This window comes from Peromyscus leucopus, chromosome 1 (genome assembly GCF_004664715.2).
Source record: "Peromyscus leucopus breed LL Stock chromosome 1, UCI_PerLeu_2.1, whole genome shotgun sequence".
Taxonomy (NCBI): Eukaryota; Metazoa; Chordata; class Mammalia; order Rodentia; family Cricetidae; genus Peromyscus; species Peromyscus leucopus.
Genome location: NC_051063.1, coordinates 84,536,281 through 84,552,427, shown reverse-complemented (window position 1 = coordinate 84,552,427; position 16,147 = coordinate 84,536,281).

The window sequence follows — 16,147 nt, the reverse complement described above, 5'->3', positions numbered from 1 at the left end:
GCAAACTCTGGGCAATCATGGTGTGGCATTTGAAATTACTGATGTCTGTGTTCCTTTCCCAGTGTGATTTTAAGGGTAATCTCTATTCGTCCATCTAAAGTACCAGTACAGGTTATAATCACATGGTCCCAGTGCCTTTGATCAAAAGACCCACGTAGACATCTCATTAACATCATTCTTGGGGTCCGCCCAACAGCCACTGAATCAGATCCCGGTGGGTGGAGGCCGGGTGGCATAGCTCACCAAATGCCACAGGTGCTTGTTATAATTAGACAAATCAGGAAAATACCTGGAGGGAGGTAAGCATGGAAATGAACAGTTACAGTGGTTGATCTCTGTGTGGGAATGAATAGAGCGGATTATGTGCTGGTGGAGGAGGTGAGGTGGAGCAACATGCGAACAATCAGGGTTAGACCGTCAGAGATGGGGAAAGGATTTTGTCTAAGGGCAGATGCCTGATAGCACTAGCAACCCACCCTGAGTGTGTTTTCCCTCATGTGGCATCTTTATCACAAGTGTGAAGGTGACTGGGTCTCATGAAGGCTAAGACTGTGATGAGACAATGAAAGGACCTGGACTCAGCTCTGTGGAGAAGCCAGTCAGGAGGTGAAGGGTCAGTATGCTTCCTCCACCACCCCAGGCCTCCTACTTTCCCAGGACTTCAGCCTTTCTCCAGAGTGGGAGGGTTTTGCCTTAGAAAGAGACTGCACCTGGGAACTGTTAGGCGATGGAGAGGCTGTCTAGAGGGCCAGAGAAAGGGCCCGACTGGGAATTTTTGTGGAGACGGTGAGTGGCCAGAGAGTAAATTTGTCTGCCTCACTTGACTCAGACTGATGCTGTGCCCACCTGGGACAGCCACTGAACTGTCCCTGGGCCTGGGAACCAATATCTAGGATTTTGCTCTGGAAAAGCCTTGCATCTGTGCACAAGGAAGCACATGTGTTCGGGGCAGTCAGGTTTGAGAGGAGGTGGCTGTGCCACAGTAAGAAGATGTTCCTGTAGTTCAGAAACTCTAAAGTCTTTACAAAACTACAGATTCCTAACAGTTCACAAAGCAGGGAGATCTCTTTCAAGAGTGAATTTTCCATGCTCTTTCCAATGAGGTTTGTTTGTTTGTTTGTTTTTTAGTTTTGGTGCCTGTCCTGGATCTTGCTCTATAGACCAGGCTGGCCTCAAACTCACAGAGATCTGCCTGGCTCTGCCTCCAGAGTGCTGGAATTAAAGGCATGAGCCACTGCCACCTGGCCTACAATGAGTCTTCTAAAAATTGCTATTCATGTCCCCGGAGTCTTCACCTCTGAAGGCCTTGGTTTCCATTTGAGTATCATGAAGCCCTCCATCACTTTTTCTTGGGGGTGTTTTAAGTTGGTCCTATGCAAGTGAGGATGTCATTAGTTTTACTGTTCCCATACCTGAGCTGAAGCCCTCCTTGTTATAATTTGTATATGCAATAGTTTCTAACACTTGAGTATTGAATCTTTTGTCACACTTTCTACAATCATTAAATTATTCATTGAAGACAGCCCGAAGGAGACAGCGACTTCAATTACCAAGAGTGATTCTTTGAATTTGTCAGAACCATGAAAGATGACATGAAAAGTGGCATTTGGGAGGTACCTACTTACCACGTTTCTCTGATTTGCTTTTATAAAAGAGAAAGAGGAAACCTATGTTTCTCCCTTTTTAAGTCTGTGGGTACACAGCTGTGTACTTGCAGAAACGTCTAGAAGGGTCTGCCAGAGTGAACAGGGAGGAGACAGCGTAGGAGTTTGGTTAGGCAGCTCATGTGGCTTGACTGGGTGTTTGCAACTGGTCAGCTCTGACGTGTTTTGTGTTCCTGATTTTCTAGATTTGGGAGATAGGACTGTTTTGCTCGTCTGTTTTGTTGTTGTCTTGAGAGAGGGTCTTGCTTTCTACATCAGGCTGGTCAAGAGGCTACTATGTAGCTCAGGGTCCCTTTGAACTCTGGATCCTCTTCCCTCAGCCTCCAAGTGATGTTCACAGATGTGCAGCCAGCACACCTGGCCCTCTCCAGGTTTTAAATATATGTAATGTTCCCCCCCGGGGATAGGAAAAGGCATCCAGAAGAATGGGGGACTGTGGTGGTATTGTGTTCCCCAAAATATTGTGTACTCTAATAAATTTATCTGGGGTCAGAGAACAGACAGCCACTAAATACAAAGGCTAGAAAATGGTGGCACTCACACCTTTAATCCTAGCATTCCAGAGATAGAAATCCCTCTGGATCTCTGTGAGTTCAAGGCCACATTGGAAATAGCCAAGCATGGTGACACACACCTTTAATCCCAGAAAGCCAGCCTTTAATCCCAGGGAGTGGTGGTAGAAAGCAGAAAGATATATAAGGCGTGAGGACCAGAAACTAGAAGATTTTGGCTGGTTAAGCATTCAGGCTTTTGAGCAGTAATTCAGCTGAGAGCCATTGGGATGAGGACTCAGAGGCCTCCAGTCTGAGGAAACAAGACCAGCTGAGGATCTGGTGAGGTGAGATAGCTATGGCTTGTTCTGTCTCTCTGATCTACCAGCATGGACCCCAATAACTCGCCTCAGGTTTGATTTTATTAATAAGAACTTTTAAGATTCCTGCTACAGGGGACCCCTCTCCTCTTTTCTTTTCAGACTGGCTCGTTTGCCAAGGTGGCCATCTTCAACTTTAAAGTCTGGTTTCCATTTGAGCAGGGGAGAGAACCAGAGCCTCATGGGTGGGAGTTCAGCAGTAAGATGGTGTAACGCCCAAGAGAGTGGCTGTAGACTTGAGGCTTCCAAACAAGTCTAGCTGCCTACCATAAAATGAAGGTAACGAGTCTGAAGAGGTTTGGTGACTTGCCTAAGGTCATCTACCCATGCTAGTATCAGAAGGAGCTACAGGAGAAGCCTGGTCTCCATATCCTGTTCCTTCTCATTCATTTTGAGTTTCAGTTTCTCTTTCTCCCCCACCCCTCTCTCTCCCTCTCCCTCTTTCTCTCTCCCTCTCTCCCTTTCTTTCTCCACATGAGTTTTTCTTATAGTTCATGTAGTTTTAAAAGTACAAGATGACATTAATTAAAACTTAGCAGCATAAGATAAATTAAAAATATAGTTATGCTAATACAGATTAAAATAGCTTTCAAATATCAAATATGAATTTAACTTGGAAAATAAGCCAACGGCAGTGAGAACATTCTTTCACATCCTATGGCAGCTCCCCCAGCAGCCTGGTATGGGATGTTAATTCAGGGTCTATGTGGGAAGTTTAGTAGGTCTAAGTTGAATCAACCTTCTGACCATGTGGATTCAGAAACAAACAGGACAAAAGTTGATCACCCTCTAAATTAAAGGGAGGATAGCTTTGATAAGTAGATGTCAGAGAAGGTTTAGTCTTCTTCACAAAAGCTCAATTATAGGACCAATGAGATGGCTTGGTGGGTAAAGGTGCTTGCAGCCAAGCCTGAAGATGTGAGTTCAATCCCTGGATGTGATAGAAGAGAATGAATTCTGCAGATTGTCCTCTGACCTCCACACTTGTGCCTTGGAACACCCTGGCATACATGTATGTGTATGTGTATGCAGCCCCCTTAAAATACTCATTTATAAACAAAGGTTAACTAAATAATTTACATAATAAATATTAACATAGACTACACTGTTGCTAGTAGTTAGTGATGTGATGGTTATTAAAGTAACAGAGGCAAGGTTTTCTTAGTAATGCAGCATATTTCTTTTAGTTTATAGACTATAAAATATAGTTTTCCGCCGGGCGTTGGTGGCGCACGCCTTTAATCCCAGCACTCTGGAGGCAGAGCCAGGTGGATCTCTGTGAGTTTGAGGCCAGCCTGGTCTACAGAGCGAGATCCAGGAAAGGCACAAAGCTACACAGAGAAACCCTGTCTCAAAAAACCAGTATATATATATATAGTTTTCCCTGGGTATCTATGAGGGATTAGTTCAAGGACCTCCTGCTTACCCCTTTGTATGTCCCCAAAGATAAACAAATCTTCAGTTGTTCAAGCTCAGCTCCTTATACAGTGACTCACCTGCAGTTGTATGATATACAAGTCTCCCAGTCCTGTGAGTGTGTGTATCAACACCATCTTGTCCCATGGAGGACAAGCATTATTATGTCTGGGATTTGGGCAATGTAGTCAATGGTAACTACTTGCTACAAAATGGTAACTACTTGCTACCAAATGGTAACTATTTGCTAATGGACTGGCACCTAGGGAAATGCAGAGCAGGTAGGATGTTAGAGGTATTGAGGGGGTAACATTCAAAAGTCATCTGAGACAGTTGGGGAGCTGGTTCCATCGGTAAAGTGCTTCCCTGGCAAACACAAGAACCTGAGTCCAATTTTCAGAACCCAGGTATAAAGCTAGGTATGTAGTGCATGCTTGTAACCCTAGTGCTGGGGAAGAGGGGACAGGTGGAGCCCTGGAGCTCAGCGATCAGCCAGCCTAGCCTAATTGTTGAGCTCCAGTCTCAGTGAGAGATCCTGTCTCAAAAAAAAAAAAAAAAAAAAAAGTGGATGGTTCCTGAGGAAGGACACTCAAGGTTGACCTCTGACCTCCTTATGCACACACACACACACACACACACACACACACACACACACACACCCAACACAAAACAACAGCCACAGAAGTCACCTGGTGCTTGCAGGTAGCACAGTGGCAGAGAATTTGTCTAGCATTCACCAGGCCCTTGGTTCAAACCTCAGCACCACCAGAAAAACAAAAGCAACAATTACGTTGTGGCAAGATGGCTCAGTGGGCAGATGTGCTTGCCGTGAAAGCCTGGTTACCCGAGTTCAGTCCTTGGGACTTTGGAAGGAGAGAACTGACTATTGCAAGGTTTTCTCTGACCTCCAGTGTGCACTCACACTCATCACATACACAATAATAATAATTTAAAAATGCTTTACATTTTCATTTACTTCTTTTTATATGAATGGTGTTTTGCCTGCACGTGTGTCTGTGTACCATGTGCATGCCCGATGCCCTTAGAGGCCAGAGGAGGGTGCCAAGTCCCCTGGGACTGGAAATACCTACAGTTGTAGCTGCCATGTGGGTGCTTGGAATGAAACCCCAGTCTCTAGGAGAGCACCCAGTTGCTGTTAAACACTGAGCCATCTTCCCATCCCCTAAATAAAACAACTCTTTAAAAAGGCATCTGACCGTGCTTCCTGATGCCGGCTAGAGTCTGATACGAAGTGGGCTTAGTGTAAAGTAAGGTAACAGCTTCCATATGCTGAAAAATGACAGTGGACTAACTGCCCCACCAGAGTGGGATCACAGCCCAGGGCAGTGGAGGCTGAAAGGGCCTGGGAAGCCCAGGTGTTCTCAAAGCTCTACTCAGGTGAAGGTCATCGCTATGACCTCCAGCTTTTTCATCTTAAAGCCGAACACCCAGAGTCTATTAAATTTCTCCAATTTAAGGATTAGTGTTTTGCTTGCATAATAGCTTTAAAATCCTGCACCCATCACACCAAACACACCCACAGGCCGTATTTACACCACCAACCGAGGGCATTTGATTCCCAACGCTATGGAGACCACGTGTATTGTGGGCGAGCCACTAGCTCGTTAGCAGCTGCAAACCCCTCCTGGTCCTTTCAGCTTTTAAGTTCTGAGTCAGGTGCCTGTAAGCTGGGTCCCAAAGGGCAGCTGGGTCCCGCGCCAGCGTCATCAGTCAACACAGTGGCAGGTGAGACCCGGGCAGGGCTTCGTTTTCTCCCAGGTTCTGGTTGGTTCAGGTTCGGAGCTCTCGTTCTCTTCATTGCTTCCCGTTCATTTCCCTTCCCAGTGGCCGACTTCAGTCAGGTCTGATACCAGGTGAAGAACAAACAGTTTTATATGGTGACTGCTGTAATTGTGTAAATCTAATCCCGAGAATAAATCCTGTCCTGTTTTCTCCCAGAACAGCTCTGCATCTGTGCACGCGGCTTCGGGGGACTGTTTGTGAGCCCTACAGTACAGGTGTGAGACCTCCAGACACTCAGAAATGCAGTCTCTCCATCTGCATGCCTCTTCCTCTGCTCCCTCTGTTTAAAGAAGCTGATTCTCACATTTGTATTACCTTTAAAACATCATTTACATACACACGCAGAGGTTTACCCTGATATTCAAGTAACAGCAGAGTTCTGTTAAGACCTTTCAACAGTTCTATGATCCAGCCCTTTCTCTTCGGGTCTCCAGTAAGTTTTGTGAGCCATATTTGAGCCAGGACCATCTCACACAGCAGGTTGGGGAGGAGTAAGCAGTTCTCAGAAACCACGAGAGCTTGTGAATGTAGGAAGAAGCAGGGCATTTTTCTGAAGGCCCATGTGGGTCTTGTGCTTACACTGACCTACAAATGATCAAGAGAGGAATCAGAATGGCAGCTCCAGGCTCCTTGAGATGAACCCCTTAGTTTGGTAGCTCGCTCACAGGAAAACCAGTATGGGCGGGATGTGCCTCCCCTTGCCAAGTTCATGACAGAGATGCAATCTTTACAGGGGTGACTGCATTAAAACAGAGTCTACAGTGAGCCCCACATCCAATGACTGGTGTCCTTAGGAGACAAAGGCATTCGGACCTGGGCGTGTACACAGAGCACAGAAGGAACTCTCTGAGCCAAGGGGAGGGGCACAGAACAGCTCGCTCTCTGTTTCAGAAGGAACCAGCTCTAAGGACCTTGATCTCAGCCTCCAGAATAGCGAGAAAGTTACTCTCTGTTGTTAAAACAGCCCGGTCTCTGGTACTTTATCACAGAAGCCCTGGCAAAGTGAACACAAAGCCCCAAATGAGACTAACTCTACGACTGTCAGATAGTTATTTTCTATCTCAATAAGTAGTTATTGAGAAGAAAACTGCAGAGGAAAGAAAATGCTGAAGCAAATGCTGTGGGTTGTGATTGGCTTAATGGGGGAGAGGTACTTCTTTTGTTCGTTGATACTCAGTGAGCACTCACCACAGATGCTACACAGTGCTCAGTATTTAAAATCGATTCAGTAATTACCTGCACAGTGCTCAGTATTTAAAATCGATTCAGTAATTACCTGCAATAAACTTGTGAACAGCTGGAAAATTGTTCTCATTATTGAGAAGGAAACTGAGGCTCCCAGAGAAGTAATTTGCTCAAGTGCATGGTAACATCCAATCTGGGGGCCTCAACATCCACCAAATTCCGACTTTAGAGTTGATGTTCCTGACCACTGCTCCAGCCTGGCTTTATTTCAGCACAGTGCTCAGCGTAAGGTTGCCCACCTTCCCCAGTCAAGCTTTGAGAGTGTTGACCGGTTTGGATATTATTTGGGGGTTTGCTAAAGGGTGTTGGAATATCTCCACTGTGGTCAATTCTGCCATCTTGAACTAATTTGGCAGTTAATATTGGTTTTTCTTAATAACCATTGTTCCCGAAGCTTGTTTAGAGTTTGGGTTTTGGGTGAGGACTCAAGTCATTGATTTATACAGGTGACTCACTCAGGGAAGAATTGTTGATGGAAATCTCTAGGTCATAGGGCAGGTGACAGGGGAGGAAGGAGAGAAGTCTGAAGGGAAAGGGGAACTATGCCCTGCTGACAAAGCCAGCTCATTCATTAGATTTGTATTGATAGCCCTTGCTTAGACTAGCCGGTATTCAAATTGTAAAGAATTTGTTTTTTGAAGCCTTTATAAAATTTCCCACTGTTACAATGCATGCCATCTGGGATTTGGCATTTATAAAATGTGCTGTTAAGAAATGCCAAGAGATTCCTCATGTAAACCAGATGGTACAATAACAATTCTGTCTTTATTTTTTGTGGCAGAAAAATAGGGCTTCAGTAGCTTGAATCTTATGGGACTAAATTAAGCCCAATCAATACTTCAGGGACATTACAATTTCAATAGGCAACTTACCCACCTAAATATTTTCATCAGTGTTTTTATTTGCAGAAGAAAAAACAAAAGTGCAGACAATGTTTCCTCTTGATTGCTCATGTCTGTGTTTTTAAAGGCAATGTTTCTAAGGAAAACATAGCCAGTGACCTTCGCTGCATGGGATGTATGTGTTTAGATCCGAAGCAGAGATGTTGAAATCTCTTTTGAAAAGGGAAATCCTTTCCACCAAATAGCTCAAACAGTTTTATTACTGTCCTATAGAGAAAACCATGCATTTTTCTGGGCAAGGCATCGGCTATCTTTTTCTCAAGATTTCTCAAAAGCCAAGTTCATATAAGAAGCTGCTGGTATGCCGGGTGGTGGTGGTGGCGGCGGCGGCGGCGGCGGCGGCGGCGGCGGCGGCGGCGGCGGCGGCGGCGGCGGCGGCGGCGGCGGCGGCGGCGGCGGCGGCGGCGCACGCCTTTAATCCCAGCACTCGGGAGACAGAGGCAGGTGGATCTTTGTGAGTTCGAGGCCAGCCTGGCTAGCAAGTGAGTTCCAGGAAAGGCACAAAGCTACACAGAGAAACCCTGTCTCGAAAAACCAAAAAAAAAAAAAAAAAAAAAAAAGAAGAAGAAGCTGCTGGTGATGCCTTCTTTTGCCCTTACGGGTTCCTGTGGGTTTTCCATGTAACAACAGCACTTTTGTTATCCCTTTTAATCACCTTTTTTTTTTTTTTGTTATTGCTTTTATTTCCATTACAATTCATAAGATCCTCATTAGGTGGGTTAATCTTGTTAAAAGCCGTGTGTTCCTCCGATCTTTCTTCCTCTTTACTTCACACGAATGTGCTTCCCACCAAAACCCATTTCTTCTGTAATTAGTCATGAATAGTAATTAGTCATGAATAGCCTCAAAGAACAATCTGCTTTGGAAACCAGATTTCTTAGATACAGAGGCCAAACTTGTTACTGAAAATATGTGTTTCTGGGCCACACAGTCCATTTAATTTCTCTCCCAATTAGCCATGAATAGGTTTTCAAAATAACAAAGATGTTCGATTTACATTTGTAGCATTGCTTCATCTTATGAATAGATTGGAAGTGCCAAATACCACTCGTCTTTGCTTTCCTTCTCTCCCATGCACAGGGACACTGGGACTCTGTTTCATAGACAGAAGGCTAGGTGAATTCTTCATCTGTGTACTGGCTCCTCTTGGCCAGGGTTGGACTCCATGGTAGGTGGAATGCCCAATCAGCACGAGCCACTGTCACTGTCAGGCAGCTGCTGGTATACTGGGCAAGGCAGCCAAAGCATACACACAATGGTAGTTGACTGTAGCCAATGGTTGTTCTGTGGAGGGTGGGAGCAGGTGTTGCCTGGCAGGGAGTCTATTAACCCCATTTCTTCTGGTTCTTGGCAAAATGAAACGGTGTCTGGGTAGAAAGTCTTTCACATAAAATAACTCAGTGGTGGGGCTTCTGGATAACAGGCCACCTTCCAAGAATGTTCCGGAGACACAGGGCAGTGACAGCAAAGGGGGCACAAGACACTGGCAGGCAGGGCACTTCCCTGAGGAGAGCTGTGTCACACCTTCATAAAGAGGTGTAACAGGGTGTGGCTACAGTGAGAAAATAGAAGAGGGCTGTGACAGAGGTCACTGCCACTCAAGTGATGCTCAACTCTCTCCACTGTGTGTATAGGAAATACTCTTCTCCAGCTTTCCCAGAGCCCTGTGGCTCATTGTTGGGGAGGAAAGATGTTGCATTTCCACAAGATCAGGGCAGCCAAATGTGCCCAGAATCCACAGTTGCTCACTGTTGCAGATGCTCCTCAGGAGTGATGTCTGCATGATATGAAAGTCTATGTTTGTGCTTTGTTTTGTTTTTTAATTAACTTCTGCACACTTAATTTCCCTACAAAATTTTCTATATCCCATTCATTTTATTTCCTCCAGGGAATAAGAAAATGCACCAATCCCTAGACTATAGTTCTCGTCTTTCTGCCTGCTCATAATATGTAAAACCATACTTTATATTTTGTAAGGGATTGTTCATTCTCTTTCTGTTCTTAGTACTGTAAAGTTGATTGCTGGTGGTATGATTATTAGTGACATCCTCCAATTTCATACACAAGGAAATGGAGACTCAGATGGCTACCTCACCACAGATCTTAAGGCCACAACTCTTCTAGTTCTGAGTTCAGTCTTCCTTCTCAGCCTCACCTCGAGGAGAGAGAGTGAGAAGCAGCTTCACCTTCGGCAGGATATGTTTCTGTTTCTTTTTCATCCCCACCCAATCTCACAAGGACATTTGCCCAAGGAAATGTCAGAGGGTACCAGGATCTTGGCCATTTAAAACATGAGTTCAAATGTTCTACTGTTGGGAGCTGTACAGCCTAGTCTTGGATCAGCACATGACTACACTGTCCAGTGGGTTTCCTCAGGGTGAGGCACCTGTGGAAATGGACTCTCACTTAGCTAGGACCAGTAGTCCATGGGACAGTGTAGGAATTTGCAAAATTTGTGCAGCTTGCAGGCTCTTTCCTCTCTCATTATATTGGTGATTCTTTGGGTAGTTTTTAGTTTAACTTTATCAGTCACACATGCAATAGCTGTAATTTTCCCTAGAAATTCTGCTCTTCCTTGAATATTTCCCCCTAAGATTCAACAGGAGGCTAATGTTTCTCAAATCTCTTATCTGGAATTACTGATTATAGCTCCCAATCCTGGGAACTTTTCTGATTCAATAGAGATAGTTAAGTATATATGAGAAAACAACACTTATAAAACATTAACCATGTCTCATAGTTTTGGAAAGGAGAGTATGGCATGCATACACAGAATAGGAAAAAAGCTTTAGGAATTCACAGTGCCAACTATTGAGAGTAAGTTCCCTGGACACCAAGCATAGAATCATTGGTAGGATCTGATATGCTCCAAGAGGAAAAAATACAATGCAAAATGTGGGATGGGTAGATCCATCTTTACCATACTTAGGAGCTTTTATTGGTAGAAGAAATATGGTGTAGTGAGATGGGAAAAGAGTGCTTTGCCAAAGTCTGCCTTTTACAGAGAGATTGAGACACGGGACCCTCTTGTAGAATAAGGAACTGTATAAAAGCATATCTTGCAGACACAAAAGAATTGTCTGGGTTTGAATATTGTCCTTAAAGCACTGTGCCCATGTCTATTATTTTTTAACTTTTTAACCACAAGTAGCTGCCAGCTGATATGAGTGCTGCAAGAGTAGGCTGTGTCTGGCTTGATATTTATTTAAGCCTGCAAAAATGCTGAACCCTATGTCTAGAATAAGGTTATGCAGGGGGTGGGAAGGTATATTTGGGAAAGCAAAAAGGGGAACAATGGGGGCTTTCATAGTGATCACGATGTATTCCTTAAATTGTGATGTATTTCTTAAAGTCAAAAATAGAAGCTGTTCATGTAACCCTGGTAAGAAAAACTCCATTTAAGTATAAATAAAGACATCTCAAGCTATTTGGGGCCACTTGAGTGCAATCCACTTGGTGGTCAGAAATTTTTCCTTGTGGCAACACCCTTCCCCACCTTAGGACCTGAACCCAAGCTGAGACCGGACCCCAGCATTTTACCATTTACAAGTGAGTTTAAATTCAAATTGTAAGGGTGTCTGAAGCCAAACATTTCTCCTACTTCTCTTCACCTTTTCAACTTTCTCCTCTATAATTACTTTCTCCTCCTGCTCTCACTCTTCATCTTCCCTCTCCTTCTCTCCCTCCTCCTCTTCTTCCTCCTCTTCTTTTTCCTTTGATAATAATTATTTATTGTGTATGTGTACATATACATGTCCTGTCATATTTGTGGAGGTCAGAGGACAACTGGAGGGAGTCAGTTCTTTCCTTCCACCAGTGGGTCCTGGAGATTGAACCCAGGACATCAGGTTTGGTAGCAAGCATCTTTACCCACTGAACCATCTCACCAGCCCTCACTCTGTTCTCTTCATCCTCTGCCTGCATCCTCATCTGCATCCTCTCATTTTCTTCTTTGTTATCATCAGCATCATCTTCTGACAGCCAAGTCTTAGAAGATTGACACTTAAGATTGCATCATAAATAATTCATTTTTGAGAAGATTTTTTTCTCTGGTTATTTTTTTTCTATGCTACACTGCACTAACAACACAACTGTGTCTAAATTACAGAGGCTCATATGAAACTGAATTGAAAAACAATCTGACCTTTTCTTTCTCCTTTTTCCTAAAATGTTCTCTCTCTCTCTCTCTCTCTCTCTCTCTCTCTCTCTCTCTCTCTCTCTCTCCCTCTCTCTCTCTCTCTCTCTCTCTCCCTCTCTCTCTCTCTCCCTCTCTCCCTCTCTCCCTCTCTCTCTCTCTCTCTCTCTCTCTCTCTCCCTCTCTCCCTCTCTCCCTCTCCCTCCCCCCAGCTCTCTCTCTCTGCTGAAAACAAAGCTTGTTTCTTATAACTGAATAGTGCTACCCTCAGGTAGCTTGCTGTTCACAAAGAAATGGGAAAAGGGAAGAAACTCTAGTGACCGTCGGAGCACTTATTACTGCGAAGAACTTGTAGATGGAAGTTGTGCACTCTTGCAGAGTAGGGCAACAAATACATTCTCTTGGAATAAAGGCTTGAACAAAAAGAGTTAAGCAGAATGCACAATTATTGATTTAAAAAACAGACACAGACCATCTTCACATCAGTTTCATGAAGACTATTTTTTCAACAACGTGGGAAAATACTTCAGTGTGTAAAAGAGGGGGAAATGATAAATAGTACATTTTAGAATGAAAATATATAAGGGAATATATATGCCTAGATTGCTACTTGTGTCTTCAGAGAATGTGTATTTATAAAACTTTTTGTTTGATCAATTTTTGTTTTATAAATATCGTGTATGTAAACATACAAGCATTTTATTGGGTATATGACCCTAAGTGTAATTATTGATAAAGCTTGGCAATTGCATTAAAATCTTTTATATCACCACTAATATTTATTGCTGTATTAGAGTATATTAGTTTTTTCTCTTTAAATTCTGCTTAATTCCACCTTCTATTTGGAAGCTGTGTTGCTAGGTAGATATATTACACTTGTTTCTTTGTTTCTCTCACTGCCTGGGGGGCCAGCCTCCAGTTGCAAGGCCTCAAAGGGAAATTTGCTGAGTCCAGCATACTAGACTTTTTGTTTTCTATTTAAGAAATTTTAAAAATTCATTTTATATACCAACCACAGATCCCCCTCTCATCCCTCCTCTCACTCCCCACACTCTGACCCACCTCTATCCCCTCCTCCAAAAGGGTAAGGCCTCCCATGGGAGTCAGCAAAGCCTGGTACATTCAGTAGAGGCAGGTCCAAGCCTTTCCCCCTGCATCTAGGCTGAGCAAGACATCCCACCATCGGGAAATGGGCTCCAGAAAGCCAGCTCATGCACCAAGGATAGATCCTGATCCCACTGCCAAGGGCCCCTCAAACAGACCAAGCTACACAACTGTCTCCCATGTGTAGAGGGCCTAGTCTGGTCCCATTCAGGTTCCACAAAAATGTATTAGACTTTTATATCTGAAGGGGTTAGGGAAAAAGACACTCATATATTCTCCCTTGATGGTTTCCTTCTTTATTCTATTTTCTTCTATGATCTTTCTACTGTATACTTTTTTTCCCTATAGCTTATCCACCCCAATAAAATTTTTCAAGCAACATAGGAATTACTATGTGATTACATTCTATTTTCAAGTGAATGATTATAATGAATACAGGTAAAATCATGTTTTCCATCTCCCTTACATGATTAAAGATTTTCTGTGTTACAGGTGAAAAACCAATTATCCCAAGAACCCACATACATTTATACTCAAGCAACTTGTTATAGATTAATCATATAGGCAAGCAAGATAATCTTCTCAGTCAGGTCTTTTACTGGCAGGCTGAATTTTGCAGTTATAAAGAAAGGGCCAATTGCTTTATTACTTATCTTGAAAGATAATCTTACAAGGAATCACAAACCTAAACTTTTATATATGAAAAAAATCAATCAGCTCTATTTTAAACCTTTAGGGTGCATACCCAGTCATCAGTAGTTTCTTATATCAGAAGATTGAGGGCAGGAATGTGTAGCATGAATCTTAAAAGTTCTTATTCATAAAATCAAGCCTGAGGCCAGTTATTGGGGCCTCACTGGAAGATCAGAGAGACAGAACAAGCCATAGCTAACCTCATCTGGCTAACTTCTCAGCTGATCTTGTTTCCTCAGGCTGGAAGCCTCTGTGTCCTCATATCCAAATGGCTCTCAGCTGAACTGTGCTGCTAGAAGCCTGAAAGCTTAACCAGCCAAATGATTCTAGTTTCTGATCCTCACACCTTATATGCCTTTCTGCTTTCTACCACCACTCCCTGGAGTTAAAGGCTCGCTTTCTGGGATTAAATGTGTGAGTCGCCATGCTTGGCTGTATACTTGAACACATGGATTTCTGCATCTGGAATGCTAGGATTAAAGGCATGTCCTAAATAAATGCCTATCCTAAGTATCTAGTGGCTTTTCTATTCTCTGACCCCAGATAAGTTTATTAAGGTACACAATATTTTGGGGAACACAATACTACCACAGGAATGGACATAAGGAATCATCTCCTTTGGCCATCAACCAATCCTAGCAAGAAAGGCTTGTCAGCTAATAATAATTGGACTGCTTTGTTCTTATTCCCCGACCTTAACGAGTTCCTCATTCAATTATGTGCCTTTCTAAAACTCTAGATTATCTTCTAGAGTTTTTCACCTCAAAGCTATTTGATGAAAACATCTTAGTCTAACTTAGTTATTTTCAAAGCTTTGTTTCAGCTATGCACATCTCCTGACATTGAAATTAAAGGAATTTAAGCTAGCTGGGCTACTGGGTCTCAATTGCTTTTCTAATTATTAACCTAAGCCACAGTCTATAGGGCTCCTCAGTAGAAACTCGTGTTCTAGCTGTGTGGCACTTCCTTGTACTTAATTTTATTCATCAAAACTCTGTATAAACTAACATTATTATTATTATTAGTTAGACAGTACAGCTTAGGAAGGAATCATCTTCATAATAATCTACAGGTAAAAATGCCCAGTAGAACTGGATGTTTCTATGAAATAAACACACTACATTACAGGCAGTGGGGATCTCCCCACACCCATTTACACCATACCAGATACCAGAGAAAGATGGCAGCAGCAAACATGTAAAGGCACAGCAGAAACAAAAGACATTCCAGGGTCTTTGGTCTCGGGGTCTTGCCCATCCAAGATTCATCCATCAGAGAGTTTCCTCCTGGTGGGCTGACACCTTGAACTTCAATTGCAACCTGCTGCTCCTCTGACCTGGCCACCGGCATGTTTCTTTGTGTATGGTGTGCATGTGCCATGCTGTGTGTGTGTGAAAGTCAGAGAACAACAGGTAGGAGTTGGTTCTCTCCAGCCTGTGGGTCCCAGGGATCAGGTTTTCAGACTTGGCAACAAGGGCCTCTACCTGTTGACCCAAGTCCACAGTCTTTGTTATTGAGTGTATTAGTTACTTTTCTATTTCTGTGATAAAACACCATCACCAAGACAATTTACAGAAGAAAGATTATTCTGGCCTTACAGTTGCTCAGTCCATGAGGCTGAGCAGCAGCTGAGAGTTCACATCTTGAACCACAAACAAGCATCTAACTTGAAATGGCATGAGTCTTTTGAAACCTCAAAACCCCACTCCCAGTGACATACTGTCTTCAACAGGGTCACACCTTCTAATGCTCCCCAAACAGCCACTACTGGGGACCAAGTATTCCAATGCCTGAGACTTGTGAGGTTATGAAGGACGCCTCATTGAAAACATCACATTAAGTATATAAAAGCTCCAAATTATTATTTTAAATTAATTTTCTTTCCCTATTTAGTACCACGTCTTGGTATCTGTACAAACTTTTTGGCTTTGTTTTTTGATACAAGTTTATATCATTTTTATTGGTATTTGCTTGATATAATTTTTCTTTTCAGTCTTTTGACAATTTTATGTCTTAGCTTTGTCTATTAATATAAAACATGGTTGAATCTTGTAACTGAGGAATTTGAGTCATTTAATTTTAGGTTGGTTACAGAAAAATTTGCAATTTAGGTGTTATAAAACCCACAAATGTTCTCCTAAACTCTGCTCCAACTACCATCTTGTAAATTTTGATCTGTTTCGCCTTTCATTCTGTTCCAAATAGTTAACAGAGAACTTACATAGAGAATATATAAAGGATTCTCACAAGCCATTGGTAATAGAATGACAGAGTGAAAACATGGGGAAAAGATTTGAATACCAGATATAAGAAT